The sequence below is a fragment of the Pinus tabuliformis genome, chromosome J (genome assembly GCF_031772625.1).
Source record: "Pinus tabuliformis cultivar Carrire ecotype Pingquan chromosome J, CPIR1, whole genome shotgun sequence".
Taxonomy (NCBI): Eukaryota; Viridiplantae; Streptophyta; class Pinopsida; order Pinales; family Pinaceae; genus Pinus; species Pinus tabuliformis.
This window is the reverse complement of record NC_142295.1, coordinates 424,818,950-424,826,978: the sequence shown is the minus strand read 5'-3', so window position 1 is coordinate 424,826,978 and position 8,029 is coordinate 424,818,950.

The following is an 8,029-nucleotide window of genomic DNA, read 5'->3' as shown; positions in this document are numbered from 1 at the left end:
AAAGGAAGATAGAGACGAATTGCAGCAGGTGGTTTTCACCCACATTGGGTTTCCACCTTATATCATGGTGTTCATGTGTGTTGCTTATGTGTAATGATCTGTTCTATTTTACTACTCTTGTTTGTTGTTCATATGGATAATAATGCTCTGATGCACTCATTAAGGATCAACTAACTGAATCATAAGTTTACTGGATATACACTTGTTTCATTACACATAGTTGCGTATACACGCGGTTTGCCTTAACTGAAGTAGCGTATATGAATCTGAATATGGAAATGAAAAAGTTATATTGATTTGATAATATGGATTCACCCCCCCCCCCCCTCTTAGTATTATTTCCAAAATGTCTATCTCTTTTGAGCTTAATTAAACACTTAGCAAAGCTTTCGTATATCCAAAATTGCATGTAAAATAGCATGATAAACCACATATGCATACACTTTAAAGAAGAGGAAAAATAAAGCCAACCATCAAAATAAAGAACACAAGAAGCTTGATAACAAAGTTTGTCTAATGTGGACTACATCTTCAGGCCCTGCTCAAAGTGGGGAGGCCTCTTCATTCATCTCAGCAAAATCAAATGAAAACATGGAAGAAGTACACCTTATGCCTCCAAATCTAGGGATGGCCTCAAAATGTGTTGCTCAAATAAAAAAATCATCTACACCATCAGATCCTGGTGAAAATTTGTGAAATTTGAGTATAAATTTGACCATTTTTTGCCATTGTGACCTCTGGGCCTCTAGGGAATCTAAAAGATTACTCGCAGATTCCCTTGTAGAATATTCTTAGAATATTCCCTAGGGAATATTCTTATAATATTCCCTAGGGAATATTCTTAGAATATTCCCTAGGGAATATTCTGTGGAAAAACCCCAACTCCAGGTTCAGGGCATGTTTGGTTTCGTTTGGTCCTAGTTCCCGTTGTTGGTTCTGCGTCAGTTTCTGTTTTTTCGCCATCCTCCCTTGAGCCACGGCATTGTTTGAACTTAAATAATTTTTTTGTGGGCAGGTAAATCAAAGAACCACTTGGCATAAGTGGCTAGCATATACAATTTGGGTCATTGAGAGACTGGGGTCCTGGTTTCAAACTTGCAGAACACTCGTCTGTTATATATTTTGTATTAAAATTGTATATCATCGTTGAATTATGTTTGTCCTCCTGCCAAATGCGACTTGTAGATTTGCGGGCATGCCAAAATGGTTGCCCACCAACTCCACCTCTAGCTTGATATGTCAATCCACTAGCTCTAACTTCCATACTTGGTAGTACTGCCAACATTTAGTAGTCGTGCCAACTCGGGCCTCCTCCAAATGGCCTCCAAATTGCTTGCTAACCTTAGTCGGGGTCTGCCAAAACTGCAGCTAAAAACAACTGAACCACCAAACAAATTGTAACAAAGTTCCTTTCTAAATGCTCTGCCATAGTTATCCCATTCCAAGCCCACTTGGCCAATTGTGGGGTTCCACGTGGCACACTATTATTGGGCCAAGTGGTGACCCTAGGTTGGGCATCATGGGTCCAATCTGAGCCTGCCACGTGACGAATCTGGATTGGCTCAGATTATTCTCCAGATTTCACTTACGTAAGTTGTTGATTGTACTGCCATATGGCCACCTCTGTAGTTTCCATGTGGAGGCCTACCAGCAAATTTTATATTTTTTACCAAAAACTTTAGCAGGCAATAACTTTTGCATATGATGTTGAATTGAGGTGTCGTTCACATCATTGGATTCATAATGAAGGGCTCTTCGATTTAAGATAGTTTTCCTGAGTTTTGAGGACTTCAAAAATTTGTCCTTTTGGGATCCTCCTGGATCATTATTCCCACTAAGGAGATTTTGGTCCTCAAGAAGCATAAACATGTATGCAATCTTGATCTGCATAACAAATGTCTTTGAAATGACACACTTTCTTCTCCTTCACCTTTGTACTTCGGAGAAGTGTTGAAACTGCCACTTGCATCCATATGCAAACATGTGGCTACTATTACACATTCAATTATAAGACCAAAACATGACACAAGAAAACCCCTTACTTTCCAAGAGTTTATAACACACTCATGGTCAACTTTACATCAGAAACCAAACCTTTTCTATCTAACTAAGAGGCCAAAATATCACCATGTTGCATTCATAAGTGATGTCAAACACTTCACCACCTTTACAAATATTTTCGCAACATGTGATTTACAAATGTGGTCATGCTCAACTACTTAAAAAAATGTTCTGATACCACCATCTCTCAACCAAATGGGTTAATGGGTGTTCTTGCTGTAGTTGATTCTCTTATTGAACAACTTCACCAGTCGATTCCTTCTTAGGTTCTTTTTGGTATATCTTGAGATGCAACTCTAGATGGAGCTCCCAACATGTGGCTCTTTGATGTCCACATTTGTTGCAATGGATGCAATGGTTCTTCCTCAACCAAACTTTCATGACCTTCTTTGAAAAACTGTCTTTGGTGCGGCTCTGGCAAGGAGATATTGCCTTATCTCTTTCATTGGAATTCTCACTATCACTGGAATGTTGTGATGTTCTCTCAACATTTGTCGTTGACCGTCATTAGTTGTCTTAGAAAATTATCCAACCTACTTTCTGACATTACCAAGTCCTACGTAATGAGGTAATTCCTCCACTTTGATGGGATTCACAATGCACTGGACATTAATGTTGAGGCCCTTTCCTTGATACCCAATTTTATTCATCAATTTTGAACCATTTCATGTATTGTGTTTCTCAAAAGCAACGAAGTCATCATCATAACATGGAATTGGAGAATCATTTCTTGCCTTAGTAGCTGAATCTGAAGTGGGTGATGATGGATCGTCACGTTGCAAATTTTCCAAGGCCTCTTCTATATCTTGTCACTGATGCTATAAACTTTGTTTCTCCTCCTCTACTTTTTGGAGAAGCCTCCTCAGTTCAACATTCTCTACTTGAATGCTTTGGTTGATATCCTCAAGTTCTTAGAGCCATGTGGTCTTTGGTTCTCTTCTCATCTTTGGCACAAAATCTTCGGCACTCTTTATCTCATCGCCTGAATCAAAACCCAAGTCAATAGGTCCATCACCTATAATCCCAAGAGTTGTGATCTTCATCTTATTGCCTAAATCATAACCCATGTCATTTGGCCCAACACCTTCAAATCCAACAATTGTGACCTTTACCTCATCATTTGAATCAAATTCATGGTCTTGTTGCATGGTGGCTACTGTCTTCTACTTCCCTTTTCTGTCATTCCTCTTTGGATTCAATTCTGGATTTAGTTCCCAATAATTCTCCTCCTTATGTCCTTCTTTCCCACAATTAGTACAAGAGGGCTTTGCTTCCTTTTTCCTTATTGTCGCTATCTTCTTCTCACGATTGTCTTGTTCATGCTTTCCCCTACTTTCAAGGTGAATGGATTTCACACTAGTTGAATCAAGAGCAGTGGGTTCAAACAATAACAAAGAATGTCAGAGACAATCATGTAAAGAATCAATATACCTCATTAAAGTATCAGGTGAATCTAAAGGAATGCCAAATTTTAAAGCTTGTTTTATAAATTCTTCTATGAAACTTTGAACATCTTGACCTTTGCCTTGGTTCAAATGTTGTCATTCTATCATGGCTTTGTATTGATATGCTAATGGATAAAATTGTTCTTTTAAAGTGTTGGCATTATGACACAGGTTTGGCGCTATGACACAGGTGTTGTCCTTGATGGCAACTCACTCAGATGACAAATCACAGTTCAGGCTCTCAGAATGAAGGAAAAAGAGATATACGCAGGTTCCCCTTGACCAAGCCGCATATACACGCGGGTTCGTCGACCAAAAGGCACGTATGTGTATACACGCACTTTCATGCAAGGAAAGGCGCGTACATGTTGAAAACTTGTTTTTGGTCTGTGGTATTTGGTCCCTGGTATTTTGACCCGTGGTATTGATCCAAGGTATCTTGACCGAAGTATTGACCCCAGGTATTTGGTCCAAGGTATTGCTTCTAAGTGGTTTTGGACCATGGTATTGAGTAAGGCCTAAGACTATAAAAGGAGGAGGAGATCATTAGGCAAAGGCACTCAAGAATTGAATATCTAATGAAGAGCAAGATCTAGAATACTGGTGATTGGGTTATGGTACATAGCTGGATCTGAATCAAGGAGGAACCTGAGTGCTTGAAGAAGGATAAGCTCTATTGAATGGTCAAGATCTTAAGGCTTGAAGAGAAGTATCTTTGTGTGGTTTTTGATCTTTTATAATTGGCGCATGTCTTGATCTGTAAATCTGATGATCTGGGTATAAACTGATGTCTAAATAGTTGAAAAGGGTAAATCATCTTTTACATATCTATATGCAGGTTCAGTATAGCAAAGGCACGTATACACGCTTGTTCGATAATTCAAAACAGCGTATACGCAGGTTTGCCTTCATATAACAGCGTATGCACACAGGTTCTACACATTGAAGTAGCATACATCTCATAAAATATGTTTTAGCTACTTCTATTTACTATTGCAGTGTTCTGGGTTCTGGTTGGGTTCTGGTATTGTTACTGTATTCTGGTTACAGCATTCAGAGAAGTGATTGTTTGATTCAATTTTGGTTAGTGCAAGGGAGATTGATTGATGCAGATATATTTTGATGTTTGATTGATGCTATTGATGGATCCAGTCTGAAAATTTATGAAACATGGTCCCTAGAAGAAAAGAGAAGGTTGTAGCCTTCTGTAGGTCAGCACCTACGTACTAGTACATCAGCTAGTACAAGAGCTAAGGGGGTTGTAGCTCCCTTCCAGGAGAAGCTGGAGAACGAGAGAAGGTTGTAGCCTTCTGCAGGTAGAAGCCTGCGTACTGGTATAAGACTGCACCAGTATAGAAATATTGTAAAAAGAAGTTTCTTATTAAAGAAGATAGAGACGAATTGCAGCAGGTGGTTTTCACCCACATTGGGTTTCCACCTTATATCTTGTGTTCTTGTGTGTGATTGTCTGCTCTGTTTTACTATACCTATTACTGCTTATATGGTTCTGATTCACATATTAAAGATCAACTGACTAAATAATAAGTTTACAAGGTATACGCTGGTTGCTCTAAACACAGTTGTGTATATACGCAAGTTGCATTAACAGAAGTAGCGTATATAAATCTGTTTATGGAAATGAAATATTGTTAAGTTGCTAATACTGATTCACCCCCCCCTGTATTATTTCCAACAATTTGTATCAGAGCAGGTCCTTCAGAAGAAGCTTGATCGCTTGAAGGAAGATCTATCATCATGAGCAACTACGAAAGAGAGGCATCCATCAAGCCACCAATATTTGATGGGAGAAACTTCGTCTATTGGAAGGTAAGAACCACAACCTATCTTCAATCTCTTGGAACAGAAGTTTGGGATATCGTGGAAGGAGGATACACATTTCCATCAACAACTCCTACAGATACAGTAGGTAAAAAGCAATATGAAACAAATGCAAAGGCTGTCAATACTCTATTGGGGAGTCTGTCACAATCAGAATTCGTTAAGGTTATGCAGCTCAAAACCGCCAAAGAAATATGGGACAAGATCATTCTATGCTATGAAGGAGACGATCAGGTAAAACATGAAAAACTACAATCTCTCATAATTCAATATGAAACTCTCAAAATGCACAATGATGAAAGTATAGCTAATTATTTCTTACGTATAGATGAGATTGTTAATCACATGAAAAACTTGGGTGAAGAGATAAAAGAAGTTACTTTAGTTGAAAAGGTTCTAAGATCCTTGTCTTCTAAGTTTGAATCAAAAGTTTCTGCCACAGAAGAAAAGCAGGATCTTCAAAGTATTACTATGTCACAGCTGCACGGAATCCTAACTGCTTTCAAAATGAGAAAAGGGGGTCCATCAGATATGAGAGAAGTCGCATTCAAAGCTTCAAGAAAAGGAGAACTCAATGAGTTAGGACATACGTCAGAAGGAGAGGAAGAATCAAACTTTGTCAAGAACCTTCAACGAGGCTATGGAAGATTCAGACGTAAACTACCTTTCAAATGTTTTTCTTGTGGAAGAGTAGGTCATTATGCTGCCAAATGTCCTCACAAAGATAAGCTTGATAAAGGTAAAGAATCAACAAAATGGAAAAGAAAACAAAGTATAAATAAGAAGAGCTACTATACGCATGAAGATAGTGATAGTTTATCAAATAATGATGAAGATGAAAATAATAATGATTACATACTTCTGATGGCTTTTGAAGATGATGATTTCTTGGATGCTTTAGATGAAGATGGTCTCTATGAAGAAATTTCTAAACTTAAAATATGTCTAGAAGAAAAGAGTAGTATTATAGATACTCTGACATTCCAACTTGCTGAAAGGGAAAAACATAATGAAAAACTAGAATGTGAAATTGTGGGTCTAAGAAAAGAAATTGAGAAAACAAAAGCTCACAATCTTAGGTTTGCTAAAGGATCAAAAAATTTAGATGAAATTATCAAAGTGCAGTGTTCTCCTCTAATAAAGACAGGTCTTGGATATACTGAAGAACCATCTCAAGCACAGAAGCCATCAACCTCAAAAAACTATCTTGATGCAGCAAGGAGAAGTGGACAGGTTGACAATCGTCAATAGAGGCTTAAAGCAGATCACCAGGTAAATCAAGTTCAATCTACTTCAAGGATGAACAGAAGCTATAACCAACCTCAAGTAAATCATTCTCAATTTGCTTCAAGAATGAATGTCAATGGAAACTACAATCATCAGGTCAGTAGATTCGATAATCGCATGAATTTCTTTAATGGCCAATGTTTTTCATGTCATAACTTTGGACACAAAGCTGCTCAATGTGTTGCTTACAAGACCATCATGACTAGAGAAGCACGAAATCAAAGGAATGTGACTGGGATCATGAAAAGGACCTACAATAACTTTTATGCTCTTGAAAATGAAATAGAATGCTCTATCTATAACATCTTTGGTCATGAAGACTCTGAATGCAGGAGTAAATTTCGGTAAACACCTCAAAAGGATCAAGCCTCATTGGTTCCAAAAACATGGAAAAAGAAAGAACCACAAACCAAAAGATGTGGTATATCCTTATATGCAGAAGGACAAGAAAATCAATGGTACATCAACAGTGGATGCTCGAAGCACATGACAGGTGATAAAGAAAAACTTCAGTCATATAGTGCCTTAGAAAAGGAAAGGAAGGTCTCATTTGGGAATGACACCCCTGCAGTCATAAAAGGTAAAGGCTCTATTCTCTTAAAAGAAAAGGTCAAAGCTAGGAATGTTATGTATGTTGATGGTTTAAAACATAATCTATTGAGTGTTAGTCAAATGTGTGATCAAGGAAATGAGGTAGTATTTCGATCAAATGGATGTGTTGTTCGTGAGCTTGATACAGGAGAAACAGTGATCAAAAGCATACGAACTCCAAATGATTTATACATACTCAAGGGAGGACAGCAACAATGCTATCTAAGAAAAAATGATGAACACTGGCTATGGCACAGAAGATTGGGGCATCTAAGCTTCCCTCAGATAAGGAAAGCATGCAAATTCCAGGTTGTTCGTGATCTTCCTGACATCAGAATTCCAGAAAATACAATATGCAAATCATGTCAATTTGGTAAGAAAACCAGAACACATTTCCCTGAGAAAGAAGGATCAGCTAGTAAGCCGCTTGAACTTGTCCATACTGATTTATGTGGTCCATCAAGGAAAAAGTCACCTCGTGGAGAAGAATACTTTATATTGTTCATTGACGACTTTTCCAGAATGTGTTGGATAGGACTTCTAAAGCATAAAGACGAAGCATTTGAAAAGTTCAAAGCCTTCAAAGATTTGGTTGAAAATGAATCAGATCGCAAAATCAAATGCCTTAGATCTGATCGAGGAGGCGAATTTACATCGGATGAATTCTTCGACTTCTGTGAAGAACATGGAATAAGAAGGGAATTCTCTACCACAAGGACTCCTCAACAAAATGGAGTGGTAGAAAGGATGAACAAATTGTTCAACAAATGGCTCATGCTATGCTAGATGAGTCTGGAACTCCTGCA